The sequence below is a fragment of the Pinus tabuliformis genome, chromosome 3_1, assembly GCF_031772625.1.
Source record: "Pinus tabuliformis cultivar Carrire ecotype Pingquan chromosome 3_1, CPIR1, whole genome shotgun sequence".
Lineage (NCBI taxonomy): Eukaryota > Viridiplantae > Streptophyta > Pinopsida > Pinales > Pinaceae > Pinus > Pinus tabuliformis.
Window position 1 is genome coordinate 853,817,690 of NC_142301.1, and position 15,303 is coordinate 853,832,992.

Genomic DNA, 15,303 nt, shown 5'->3' on the forward strand with positions numbered 1-15,303 from the left:
TAAATATAACAGGATCCAACTCTATTTCAAATTCCAAGATGAGAGAATTACATGACGGAAATATTTAAGATGATAGGATCTGCACATTCAGACTCCAGCGGAGTGCATTGAATGTTTGACTGTCCTCCCTCCCAATAACCCGAACAACAGTGATTTATTGGTCACCTGACGGGTGAAAAGTGGAAAAGCTAACCAAGTTTGGGTCTGCGTCCCGGCTGGATTAGATGAGAAGACGTCGAACCAGATCAAGCGCAGGTAGTTTTAATTGACAGTATTAGTATTCATATACAGATTACAATTAACAGTTTTGCAGATTTCAGAAGATCTTGGAAATTTGATGGACATGAGATGAATTCATTCATTTCTATCAAATTTCTAAAATATCCCTAAATCTGAAATAAGGTTAGGCTTCAGGTGAATAGCATCAATTCATATTTTAATCACAATTAACCATTTCTATCATATTTCTAAAATATCCCTAAATCTGAAATAAGGTTAGGCTTCAGGTGAATAGCATCAATTCATATTTTAATCACAATTAACCAGAAGTCTGTATAGTTGATTGCAGATTCCAAAATATTCTGAAAATTTGATTTGATAGATATAGTTAAATTAACTGTGCTTAAAATCAATAACAGTAAATGTTTTCGAAATATGTACTTACTGATCGATCCATATGGAGTTAAAGATTTATAGTTGAAGCTGAAAACTTGGGTTACATTATCAAAGTTTGGATGCTGTGCAACTAATGTCCAGTCGGTGTAGTTCATTCTGTAATTGAAATTTGTCACTGTGATATTCACTCTCCAGTACTCTTTGTAATTCAACTTCACATGCCAGTGTACTCTGATCGGGCACATATGACGGGTGCACCGTAGAAGTGGTGGCTGCAAGGTGTTTGTGGCAAAATTTGTCCCCGACAACTTAAGAACTGGTGAATCGGTACTGCATCAAATTAACAGCACAGTTTAGAATCTGATGCATCTAGATTTGGTAGAAGATCAGGGTTTTTTTGCCGAATTTAATTTGATTGAAGATTTTAAGAATATTTTGAAATCTTATTAACAGTAACCTAATTACATATTTATTGGATTTTAAAATATTTTACCAATCTGCCATAAAGATAGAAATGACTTCGTATTGTTGAAAATATTTTGGAATGTAATGAACCAGAAAGAAAAAAGAAGTTGCTGCTATCGGTCAGATTTTAAAATATTTCACAAATCTGCAAATTTAAAATTAATTGAATGAATTTGCAAGGGAATAAGAATCATACTCAATACAAGCAGGTTGAGTTATGTTGTTCCGGCAAGCGCAGGCGCAAGTAGGGCATGGTGTTATAGTATCATTATAGAACAATGATAAGGATACAAAGCATGTTGAACTTTTCTGAGCCAGGAACTAAGAATATGTGCATGTTACATTCCATGTCACTGCACAAGGACAAGGGAAATTCAAATATAAGACTTAGCCAGCTCAGAGTGAAACACATAACATTCACAAATATATAAATTATGAGGGATTATAATAGTGTATTACTCAGAACTTGAGTGGTTCTGCGGCAATCTAGACTAAAGAACAGGCTAGGTTTAACAATCTTAGCAGGGCCACAAGTATAACCCGGTCCTGGAGCCTTCAAAGTGAAATTGGCAATTTGACAGTTTTGTTAGTGGTCCGTGAATTGCCCACACTAACTTGGAAGGATGTGATGGAATTTGGAGGATCCTGAGCCCAAGATGCCAATGCTCCACCTTTGCAGCAATTAGTAAATTGTTGATTGTAAGGCACACCTAGTAAGAGATCAACAATGGTGGGGTCCTTCTTGCAACAATGTGGAACACCTGCTTTCCATTTGGAGCAATCTCCTTGCTCTGTTGTCTGGCCACCAACCACAGCCCAGATGACCTCCTTTTTTGCCCAGTGCCAACCCAAAGTCCATCTTGGGGGGCTTGGTATATGGCGGTACTGCTGAAAATTGTGCATGGTCACGACCACCTACAGAGGGAAGCTCATTAGACTCAACAAAGAGTAAAATAAGTTCTAGCATGAAGATTTTCAAGGAATTTTTAGTAAATTGTACCAATGTTTCTAGTGAATACTTACTTAATTTCAGGGACATAAAGCTAATTAAAAATGAGTGAAGTATTTACTCAAAATATCGAACATACCAATCAATACAACACAATTTATCAGAAATTTTCATCAATATCAAAATAAACTCTACCTGACTTGAAGGTTTTCCAAATTTGTCATCATGTCAAGCTTTGAGAATTTAACTTGTAGGCTACTAGGAATGAAATTCAGAAAAGCTCAACATCTATTTCAAGAAAATGAGGAAAGGGAATTATAATTCAAGACCTATTTGATGAAAGGGCATTACTTGCAACATATCCATCTGCAGTCCAAGACACAATATCCCATTTGATCGTTATGTTACTATTTGGATCCAGTGGATCATAAGCACCTGTAAAGCACACAATGTAGATAAATTTTAAGTTAATATTGTATTCATATCCTTGATAAGGATGGAAAAGTTTAAGAATGGAAATTGATCTTAAAACTTAAAATTTTGCCAAATTTTATGGTAAAAATAAGTTTATATTATAAATCTTGGCGTGTTATAGAAAACAAAATGCAAAATTTAAACATGTAAAATGGAAATTAGCAAAATTTAACCCATGAATTGAAACATCACCTGCAGGTGAAAATGCAATAGCCAAGATAGTTAATGCCAAGAAAAACCCAACTGCATTCCTGATCAACATATGGCAATTCTGCATGCAACTTCTTCCCTCTGAAAACTTTAACTCTCTTCTATCCATGATGCCTTTGATATTATCAATTAATGAATTAGGCAGAAACCCCAGAGGAAGAGTTCAACAACCCTTCTGAGCAGCTACAGCTCCACAAATGCAATGGGAATGGGAATGGAGAAAACATTAGTTTATGATGAAGAACCAATAACTGAAGTGTATAAACCTACAGGCCTGTAATGGTTGGTTGCTTCATTCTTCAAACAAAGTAGTGAAAGTGGAGAAGAACAATGCTTGCCAAAAGCCAGGGAAGAAGAACAGCAACAACAACTGGCAGACCAAAGAAACTATTAACTCTGAGGCCAAGAGTGACATAAAAGAATGGGAAAAAGAAGTAAAAATATCCAAAGAAACGATTAACTCTGAGGCCAAGAGTGACATAAAAGAATTGGAAAAAGCAGTAAAAATATCTTCAAGAGTGACATAAAAGAATGGGAAAAAGCAGTAAAAACTCAACCGATATTTGGAAAAAGCAGTCACACTTCAAATCAACGGTTGAAAGTGTCTCACTTGATCGAACGGAGCAGGGTAAAAGTGTTGACGATTGTTGATGCATAGGAAGGCCTATCGGCCTAATAACCAGACAAAGCATAAGAAATTGATAAATGAAAACAGAGCAAGCTAACTGGAAACATTGTAAGACATTGATCTATAAAAGCAGAGGAAAATAAAAAGTAGGTACATGAGCCAGAGGTTTACTTTTTCATTTCAATATAGAATAATAAAAACCATTTGCAAAACTGCTATGACAAAAAATAATTTTTGAACTGAATTGGATAGAAAAAACAAATCTAAGGATGGCACATGCATCTTTCAGCAGATTTGCAGCAACCTCAACCATATATTAACAGCCAAGTTGGACACTAAATTGGTGTCTGATCCCCCCTTGTTTGTGAGACAAGGGATCTCATCCACATAGCAATTTGACTGCTAAAGTCTACCATACATGTTAGGGAACCTATCTACTTTTTTTACATTGATGAATCAACTAAATCTGAATCTGAATCTACTGAAAACTTCAAAATATGTATCATAAAAGTAGCCTAGGTTTTATTGTCCATTATCCAAAACTTCTTTAGAATCTCAATTTCTTACTTACCTGTGTTCGAGGACCAGCTCACCTCAACTCAACCAAACCTCCAAGACCAAGAAATAATACATGTCAACTTCAATTGCCAGTTTCTTATTGCACCATGGGATAGAGTTTTTAAACTAACTGTTAGGAATAGGTAATCTACATACAACACAGATATAAGCATATCAAATTTATCATAATCAAACAAATAATAAAATTTAGGACCTGAAACGGTCTTAGTGATGCCCATAATCTGTAAGTACTCATAAATCCATAAGTACCAAGAACATGAGGCTACTTTAGCCCAGAAAGGGACTTCTTCAACTTGCACACATGGGTATCCCATCCTAACAAAGATATTATATTTGAACCCAAGCTGAAACAAAACCATGAATCACTCTTCCTGCCACCTGCATCTCTGGCCCTGTCAACATCCACTAAAGCATGCAACAGCTCAAAGCACTGTGCCAGTGTGCCCTTTAAGTACCTCGCATACCTCAGACCATGGAGCATATTTGCGGCAACCTCAGCTCAACCATATATTAGTAGCTAAGTTGGACACTAAATTGGTGTCTGAGCCCGCCTTGTTTGTGAGACAAGGGATCTCATGCACACAGCAATTTGACTGCTAAATTCTACCAGATATGTTAGGGAACCTATATACTTTATGTACGCTGACGAATCAACCAAATCTTAATCTTAATCTACTGATAACTTCAAAATATGTATCATAAAAGTAGCCTATGGAATATTTTCCATTATCTGAAACTTCTTCAGAATCTCAATTGCTTACTTACCCCTATTCGAGGACCACCTCACCTCAACTCAGCCAAACCTCCAAGACCAAGAAATAACACATGAGGTGTATGTCCTTCATGTCAACTTCACTTGCCAGTTTCTTCTTGCACCATGGGATAGAGTTTTTTTAACTAACTTTTAGGACCAGGTCATCTACATACAACACAAATATAAGCATATCAAATTGATCATAATCAAACAAATAATACAAGTTAGGACCTGCAACAGTCTTAGTGATGCCCATAATATGTAAGTACTCATCAAAAAACAAAGTATCTTCAAAATTTGTTTTGTTGCACACATAATTAGTTTATGTTTGGACCCTCACAACCTAGTGTGCTCCTTAGAAGCTAGAGCGATGCATGTTCAAGTTATTAAAATTTAACAGATATCAATCCTTTTTGTCCTCTTTTTGGGAGGCGCTACATTAATTGTGGATGTGGAATGCTCATCACATTGAACACCCTCCTCATTGTTTCTGTCTCCCATTCGCTGAAATTCAACAATGGTTTCTTGCCAAGGTTCAGGAATGACTATTTGTGCAACAAGCAAATCATCATGTGCTTGTATCTCCTCCCCATGCTCACTCCCAGATGTTTCACCTGATTCCTATACACAACACACTTTAACTTGTTATAATAACATTAAAACCTCCAATTGATTTATTTCATTATTCATATAATATTATAAACAACTAACCTCGGATCCATAACCAGTAATTAATTTTTCCCCTCGATTTATCATGTGTTAGCGAAGACCTTGGGAACCATGTAATAAAGCATATTTTAGGTCTTCCTCTGAAGCTTCCTTTTGAAACTGGTGAACCTACATTAACAAAGATAATCATATCTATAAGGTAAAATAACTAATAAGATACAATTAACTCAATGTGACCATGGTTACTTTGCCTAAAATAGAAAATATAATAGATGGAAATCACTTACCATACCACCACGGATACTATTATATCCACCAGAGCCTAATTTGTGAGATCCAATTTTTGACACCCTAGCTTGGGTTGCTTTTCTTATATCTCGTAGGCATCTCTTAGCTCCTCCTTGTGCAAATGGTGTATAGTTTGGATTTCTGAGGACTTTCCTCTTAAACTTGGCATCTTTCATAAGTTCATCCCACGTCACTTGGTCTGTGATCCAAGCTGGACGTGGATACATCAAGTTTTTCGTCAGCTTTTTCCTTAAATTGGACCTCTTTGAGTGCATGTATTTACTTGCAATCTGTAAAATAAGTTCCTTATCAAACCCAGAATTACCAAATTCTATTACTACATATTTAAATAGTTCCTCTTTTTTGGCATTGGCTTGTTTCCTCCAATCCATTTGGATGGTATTTCCAAATAATTGTTCTGCACGACAAAAAATAAAGTGATAAAATTTTAGCCCTGTTTCATCCTTCAAGACATTTCCTTCTGAAGTGAGCAAGATTGTAACTTCTTGCATTCCTTTTGTGGTCACCGATGATATTGTTGTAGTCTTGGGGATTGAGGAAGGTTCCCTTATAGATACATTAGGCACTGTGTCACTTACTTCCTGCATTTACAATGAAATTATGGAACTATTAAGAACCCAACCAAAATATGAAACTATTTTTCATTTCTAAAATAATGATCCTAAACATAACAAATGAAATTATAAATAAAATAAAATAATTTTACCTGTTGATCTCTTGCAGGGGCTACACTCTCCAACAATGACATTTCCCATAATTGAATTTGTTCAATTATTTCTTGTCTGATTTGAACATTTGCAGGAATATCTGGTAGGAGCCTTAACATTCTTGTTTGCGAGTCTATAAGACTCCTCAAAGAAACTTGTCCTAGTCCTGGTGGAAGAATGCTGCCTAGACCCACATTTGATGTAGAGGGCATGTCATGGGGTTCTGGTCTAGGTGTAGATGGCATAACATGACCCTCTATACCAACAAATTGTGTAAAGGGCATGTTATGGGCTTCTGGTCTAGGTGTAGATGGCATAACATGACCCTCTATACCAACAGATTGTATACTTGTTGGAGTCACCCTAGAAACATCCTACAAGACACAAATATAAATAATAAGATGGAATAACAGATGAATAATGTTGAAATATGTAACTAGGTTCGGTCTTCATAATGACATATCTAATCACAATTCTATGTAATTTATGTAAAAAAAGGAAAAAGAAGATTATTTTTGTTATGACTGAGGCATGGGTTTCATGAACACATGAAGAAGCAAGTCCCATTATAGAATGACAATATCTCAGAAGACTCATTAAAAGAAGGTCATGAAGGTGGCAAATGATCAATGAAATGTATAGTAAAGTTGCAAATAATCATGGCAACCAAAATACTAATTAGTACAGATAGGTGTCCATGAGGTATGTATAATAATTTTCTTTTAAAGGGTCCATCATAAGATGTAGTAGGGTTGAATTTATGGGTTTATATTTTAAGAAATACCCTAGTATTTAGAAACCTTAATCTTAAGGTATTTGTTCCCTATGATTTGATTTCTAGGGCATGGGATAAACTATAGAATGACATAAAGGGAAAAGAGTATGATCTAAGGTTTGAATTTAAGAAACCCTAAAAAGGCCTCTTGATTACATAAAAACCCTAAAAAAGTAACTTGACATCATGTTTTGGAATAATATATTGCTTGGGTTACTTGTTAAAATAGTACTGTATGTACAAGAAGAAAAAAACGGATGGGGTGATCCATTTGAAGGCATGATGTAGCTCTTTGTAACACCTCATAAATCATGGAGTCGTTGTGCAAAAACTTTATTAAATATATGCCCTATATTTCTCAACAAATAACATAATCAAACTCACATAAATAAATGGCTGAATCTTACATCTTGCATAACATTAGATGTATATGGGGGCATTAATGATCCTCGCATGCCAACATTGGTTGTATTGAGGGGCATAAATGAATCCTGCATGCCAACAAAATGCACGATTAGTAAAAACACAAATATTAATAAATATATATAGTGAAATAAGTTAACTAAATGCACAAAAATATTGATCAAGTTTTACCACTATCATTACCTTAGATGTTTTATAAGGTGTTATAGGGGTTGGAATGACTTTAGCGATTGCCTGCATTCCACAAACATAAATTAGCATAATATAATAAGGAATATAAGATAATTGAACATATAAAAGACAATATTCAAGCTTACCTCATGCATCATCATAGCAGTGTCTTGCCCTCGTGCATTTGTTAACATTTCCATAAAAGTAGTGAATATCATTGAATCCCCCATAGTAGCATCGGTAACACCCATGGGTACATTCTTAAAAAAACACATAATAACATAAAAATAAGAAAACCTTGATCAAAAAACCGATAAGAAAATAGAATCGGTAACACCAAATATGTGTTGAGTGAGCATTGAAGATCTGTCCAACACTTTGAGGCAAGCTTATGAGAGTGTTCGAACAAGCATTTAACTAGTCACAAACAAACTTTTGAAGTATCATTTTAAAGTTATTTCTAAAAACAAATCCAACCTCTAACTAAATCAACAACATAAATAATACAAATACCAAAAGCAGCATAAATACCTGCTCTGCCATTTTGTATAGAATAATGTAATAGAAATCTGCGAAGAAATGTTTGTGGACACTAGTTAGGATCATTACATAAATAAATGTTGAAATATATGACACATGTAAAACCATAAAATTATTCTAAAATATGTTGGTTTAAACTTCTATGCATGTAATACTAATTTCATTGAGGAGTTCTCTGGATTATATTACAAAGGGTAATGCACTGTCTTAAATTGTTGTCACATAATGCAAAGTAGTATCTGTAGAATATCTCCTTGCTGCCCTTTAAACATTACTTCACTATCTCATTGCAGCCACAATAAACTCCAAAGTAGACCTTGCTTGCCTCAAAACCCCAGACCATACCTCAAGATGATTTGCTGCCACATAAAAACCTTAGGGGTGATTCATTGCCACAAAAAATCCCTTATAGGTGGTTCGCTGCCACAATTGATACCTCAGGGATGATCTGTTGTCATCAACAGTGCCTTAGAGGTATCTTTCTATCTCAGAATTGCTTCATAGACATATTGCTGCCACAGTGAAGCCTCAGATTTAATGTGTTGCTATAGATAATGCCTTAGAGATAGGCCAATGCCTCAGATAATGTCTCAGGGATGATTCGCTACCCAGATAATGCCTCAAGATAGTTTGCTACCACAGTTAGTGTCTGTTTGATCATTTATATAACAACATTCAGAAGTTGGATTAAAGTGAGAGATTTTAGAAGATTAAACGAAAGTTACGTTGGTTGACTCTCTGCAATTATGGATTGAAACCAACGAGGTTCCATATATGGTGCTCAAAAAATAAACAGTGTTCCTAACAAACAAGCATCATTTTGTATATAAAATATTTAAATAAATTATCACCAGTTTATATTAAATTGTGAAATCAACATTTGAAAAGCAATGCATATGAAGCATATTAAGCATGCATGGAAACTAGTAATCAGAGTCCAAAGAATTATTATGGTAGATGAAGCGATATGGTGTGTTGCCTTAGAAGAGCACTAATATGCAATAAAGAACCCTGAAATATGCTTGGAAAATGAAAAGACATAAAATAATGTAGAGTACTAGTGGCAGAGAGGGTATAAAAACTCAAAATTATGTTTAACCCTCCAATATAGTTAACCACACATGGAATAAGTGAATTCAAATGAATGACAATGCAGTGAATGCCCATGAGCTCTGATTTCATCAATTCATTAGTAAATGTTGGTGTGGGATTAAACCAAATAATGCCAATTTCATGCCTCATACTTCTCAAAGACCCAAGCTACAAATATCATGGCTTGGTATTATACCTATGTGCAGATTTGTGGAGATTTGAGATGTTCAGAGGAGAATCAATCATATTTCCATAACACCCCTCTAGAACCTATTTCATGCTAACGAATTAGAGTCTAGTGCCAAACACATGATCACATATCCAAGCAAAAGATCATCCCAGTGCATCTCCTAGAATGGTGGATATCAAGTGACTCAATGTGGCCATTTATTGCACAGAAGTTGAAATATATAACAATGAGTCAATGGGGCGTGCATTTTCATAAAAGGATGACCTCATTTCTCAAAACACACCCAAAGGAACTAGGATTGTTACAATGTTGTATGTTGGTTAGAGTGCAACACGATCATGTTATAAGACACAATTGCATATAAAAGGTTATACTCCATTATTAATTTAAATTATGATGCTAATTTACAACTAATTATTGAATATTTTGCATTACAACACTAAAAAGAAAATATAATTGATTGAAAAAAGTGGAACCAACATCATAAGAAAAACCCAATATGGTATGATGTCCTCTTGAAGAAACCAACCGTGTCAATTGTGAGGAATATCAAGAGAGGATGAATGTAGAAAACCCCTAAATCTTGCAGAAATGGTGAGGATCCTAAAATAGAAACACTCCTAAATCTTGCAAAAATAGTGAGAATCCTAAAAGAAATACTCTAAAGCTACGTGATAGATAATGAAAGGATAATCCAAGAGAGAGAAAGACCGTTAGAATTAAATTCATTGTTGCTAGAAAATCTATCTGAAATTCAGAAGCAATTGCTACAAAGACCTAATGATACCAATGATTAATTTCAAAGATAAAGATTCGTTGAGAGGTTAAAAAACACATATTATCTACAAATAAAATGAGGAAAATCACCTCCATAAAAATACACCATGCTAAAAGGATAGATACATCTAGTAACAAATCATTATTTGATTCGTCTAAGGTTGGGATAGTCAATTCATATGAGCTTCTTGGAAATGATTCCAAGAGTGAATTACATAAGAAAAAAAAAATAAGCATTCTTGAAGAAAATTTCCTTGAAGGAGAATAGATTCAAATCACAATAATGCAAGACTTTAGGAAATGGTACCAAGATGAGTTTCTTAGCCAAGATAAAACTATAATAGAAAGATATAAGTGTGAAAAAATACTAGATAGTTACTTGCAAAACAAGAAACAAGAGAGAATAAAACCACTAAGAAATTAACTAATGAACCAGAGAGACAATTCAAATTTCTAATAAAATCTAATAATATGTTATTGACGAACATGAATGAAATATATAGACTCTGCTAGAGACCAATTAATTCAAATTAGGTTGGGGTTCCATGTTCATGCACTAGTATAATTCAAAAGTACTTTCCCTAGTTGGAAAACACGTTAAATTATACTCACAAACCCAAATATACCCTGAAAATAATCCCAATGCCTACATCTATACCATGAAAATAATCCCAATTCCTATAGATATACCAATGAATACAACTACACAAGGAAAATAATACCAGTGCCAATATCTTTGCAAGGGAAATACATCAAATTGAAAGGAAAATACCTATGGAAAATAAACCCTTTGTTGTCTTCCTTGAAACTTCTAGCTCAGCTTTGAGTTCCTTTGCAAAATAACAGTGAAAGCTCCAGAATATAAAAACTAAAACAATTTAGCGCCAAAAAAAATTTCGGCCTCTGCACCAAAAAAGTTTCGGTGGTTTCAGCTGTCTTGTTTCCATTTTAAGATGGCCTAGCCCACTGTTTCCCGCTGTTTCCCGCCCATGTCTCCCACTTTTCATAAGAATGAGGGTCTTAATATCTATCTTTCGCCACCCACGAATAAATGAGTATGTACTCTTCTGTCGTTGGGCCTCATGCCCTTAATGCCCATCACAGATACCCTAGTCTCGTGGCTCTCAAACATTGGTGTTTGTCCCTCCATTTTCTCGACAAACCCTCCATTGCATTGGGGCAAATGAGGAGGAAGGTTTGGTTGTAGAAGCAAAGGTGTTGGTTCATTGCAATGTGGAAGAAGGTTTGGTTGATGAAGATGCAATACCATTTTCCAGTGGATTCGCAATGGAAATTCATGGCAAGAATCAGGCAGGGAATGGAGTAGTTCCGCCAAGCCCAACGCTGGATTCTGTTCCATCAATTCCTCCCAAAAGCCCAATTTCTCTTGCCGTCTGGAGAATCCCTCTAGAACAAATCGAGGCGATTCTCTATCCATCTCTTAGCACAACAGAAATAAAAGTGACATTGGTGTGGCACTGTCACCATCTTCATGAATCTGCAAACATTTCTCAATCTTTTTTGTTCCTCTATTCCTTACAAAAACCCTCTTTGTTCCTTGAAACCCTCTATGTTCCTGTATATACTTTTGAATACAAATTGGCAAAACCAAAGTAATTAAGGTATCAAACCAATGAGTCATGAGTGATCTTGCAAAGCCATGGTGAATATGGTGCACGTTGGGCAGCACATTGAGATCGACACAGCTGGCACGTTGGGTAAAAGTGGAGGAACAGGGCAGAGTGAAAGAACTAGTAAATGTGGGGTGGACTGAAAATCTATCAGGTTGCAGGTTCCAATCCCGGGGGCCTCTCTAAAAATACCAAGATGCATGATGGGCGAGCAGATGATAGTTCTGAGAAGAGGAAGGGGTGTAGAAGGAATCTCTATTGTATTTATCAGGAAGATTGACATGCGCATCGGGGCCGTATAATCTCCAAGCGGCCGCGTCATAAGACATGGCTGCTTCTTGTGCTGTAGCGAAGGAGCCAAGCCAGAGCCTAGTTTGTTTCTTGGGTTCCCGTATTTTGGCCACCCATTTGTCCCACGTCCGCTGCCTCACACCCCTGTACTCGCAGGTCGCATTCTCAAGACCTCCCTTGCCTCTGGTAGGTCCTTTTTTCCAGACCTTAGTGCCCACCTTGGTGCCCCTTCTCATGTCAAATCTTCTGTTAGGGCTCGTCCTCTTCGCCATCACTACGACTCGATCAAATATCCACAGTTTGTAACTTTTCCATAAAAAATGTCACAAAAAACCTCAACTATTTTTTCAAAAACAAAAGCACTTTCCTGCTCCGGTTATTGACGAATCCAGGAGGTAATAATCTAGTTATATATAGACAACATTACCAGAGGTCCCCACGATACAGCCATGTCATAACTCGAATAAAATCTCAGAAGCAGACTGCGTCTTGTTAGGACTCTTCTTATCCTCGAGAGACTCATAAAGCTGAAGTGGGCGTTACAGGCCCTTGAAATTGATCCGTTTCACAAGTCATATATTAATGCCCATTATTTATTTATTTATTTGTAACTGGCCATTCCCGTTCCTTAATGTTAATGTTATGATTTATGTGTGAGCCTTTCCATTCCTTGGATTTGACTTCACATTTTGGTGTCATCTTGGAAGTGACATAATCGAGGGTTTATGATTTATGTGTGAACCTTTCCAAGCTACACTTAAATACACAAGTGAGGTACCTTAATATATTAAGGTGTACAATAATAAAGAAATGGAATTTACATATTGTTTATAATTTATTTTGTTTTTTTATATTTTCTATATATTAAAAAGCCTATAATTCAATTTCAATAAATTATTTAATCAATTAAGTATTGTTTCAATGGGATAAATTTAGCTTCACAATTATTTGAATAAGGTATTGATACATTTTTTTTATAATTTATTTACTACAATATAAGACTATTCAAATATTGTAGCTTTTTAAAATTATTTTAAATAATTTGTAGGTTTGTTTAAATAATTTATATGTTTTTTTGTTTGGTTTGATTCTCGGTCGTTTTGCTAAAGAGACTTATTCTCAATTGATTGTATTAGTGAAATTTGACTAAATAATGTATATGTTAAATTTTTTTTTTTAATTTGGAATAAAATACCTTTTTTCATACTTCATGACCTTAATTTTATTATTATAATATTTGTGTATGTATATATGCATTTAAATATAATAATAGATTGTAAAACAGTTTAAAAAATTGTTTATTTATTGTTTTTATCATATATATATATATATATATATATATATATATATATATATATATATATATATATATATAAAAGTTATAATCCACCTAATCAAGTTTAAAAACCATCTTTCATATTAAATATATTATATATTTATATTAATGTTTAATAAAAATCATATAGTAGGATTACATCTTCATCATGTCCAACTTCTCACGCCAATTTCGGGATAGCACAAGATTTAAGTCCAAAGGATAGCACAAGATTTGAGCCCAAGACTTCTAGTTTAGTGAGACTTCATTTCCACGCCATTGCCAATTGAGCTACCCCAAGGGGACATATTAAAATTCTTATATAAAATAACAATAATATAACAAATTTATTGATAGGTGGTTTGGATAGTTTAGAAATACAACTTTTTAAAGGAGAAGTAGTATCATCCTTACTCTTTGGCCTTAAGAGCTCGAGTGTTATGCCTTGAATATTGGAAGAATTCTAGGGAGATGTGGATTCTCAGTGAAAAAAAATAACTTCTTATCCTCCTCCTTGGTTTTCCAAATAGTAAGAATACCCACTCAAGATTAATGGTGGAAGTTGAGGCTAGATCAAGATGAAATGAAGAAATGGAGGATTAATGGTGCTTCAAAGCATAATCCAAGGGTGGCAAGAGCAAGCTCGGTTATTCTCAATCCCAATGGAAAAATTGAATTTGAATACAGTTGGGGGTTAGGGAAATGAGCAAAAAATGCAATAGAGGCATATGGATTGCTGCAAGGGTTAACCTTCTGACCAAAGAAGCAAACATTGAATATTTGATGGTGTTGGGAGATTGGTTACCCATCACCTTGTTCATGGATATTTGAGTAAGGATTGCAAGTTGTAATGCATTACTGATGGAATTAGGAATATGAAATTAGCCTTATGACCTATTAGCTTCTTTTATTTTATGAGTTGAGAATGAACAATTCTACTCCATATGCTCTCACCAATAAAGGTGTAAACTTGGATGAAGGAGTCCTAATGAGGAATGGAAGTCTTAATGAGGAATGGTATTCTTTCCATTGCAACTATTCCTTAACAATGAGTCTGATATGCAGTGTAAATTTTGTTTGTATCTACATATCTTTAGTAGAATCTACACCTCCAAAGGCCTTGTGACCCTTTAGGATAGTAAAACAACTAATAGATATTGAGAATAAGACCATCATGAGATTACATGTATTGTTGACCTCAAAGGATTTTCATTGTACTCAGGTGTTGTACAAGACGTATAGGTCTGATCCAGGGGTAAATTTTGATTTAATACAATATTTACATCACCATTTAAAAAAAATATATTGTCTAGCTTGTTTATTTTGGAATAAAGCTTTTACAATTTTAATTTAATTATCAATGATTATTAAGTGGATAGTAAGGATTTAATATCCACAAAATATTTTAGAATATTCCTAATAGTAGTTATAAAACAAAGATTGAGATTTGTCTTAAAAGTAGCTATGTCTTTTAAATTCTTTTAATTTAATTGATTAATTAAAACATGTTATATAAACATGATTTATGGGTTTTAGGGTATGTGGTATTATTGAGTCATGATATTGACTTATGATATTGTAACAAAGCTTATTTACAAGAATGAGGATACATGTTTATGGTTAAGAATCTTGCTACATGTTTATTTGTTTTTTTTCTTAAATGTATAAATGTTAGCCTTGACAATGTGAACCATATTATAAAGTGAATATTTTGACAATATTTACTAATCATTTAATTG

The 15,303-nt window shown here is 34.5% G+C and overlaps 1 pseudogene; it reads right to left on the reverse strand.

The window, feature by feature from the left end:
- Window positions 1–484: 484 nt before the first annotated feature.
- Window positions 485–1,983, reverse strand: LOC149190237 (protein COBRA-like; annotated as a pseudogene).
- Window positions 1,984–15,303: the final 13,320 nt, after the last annotated feature.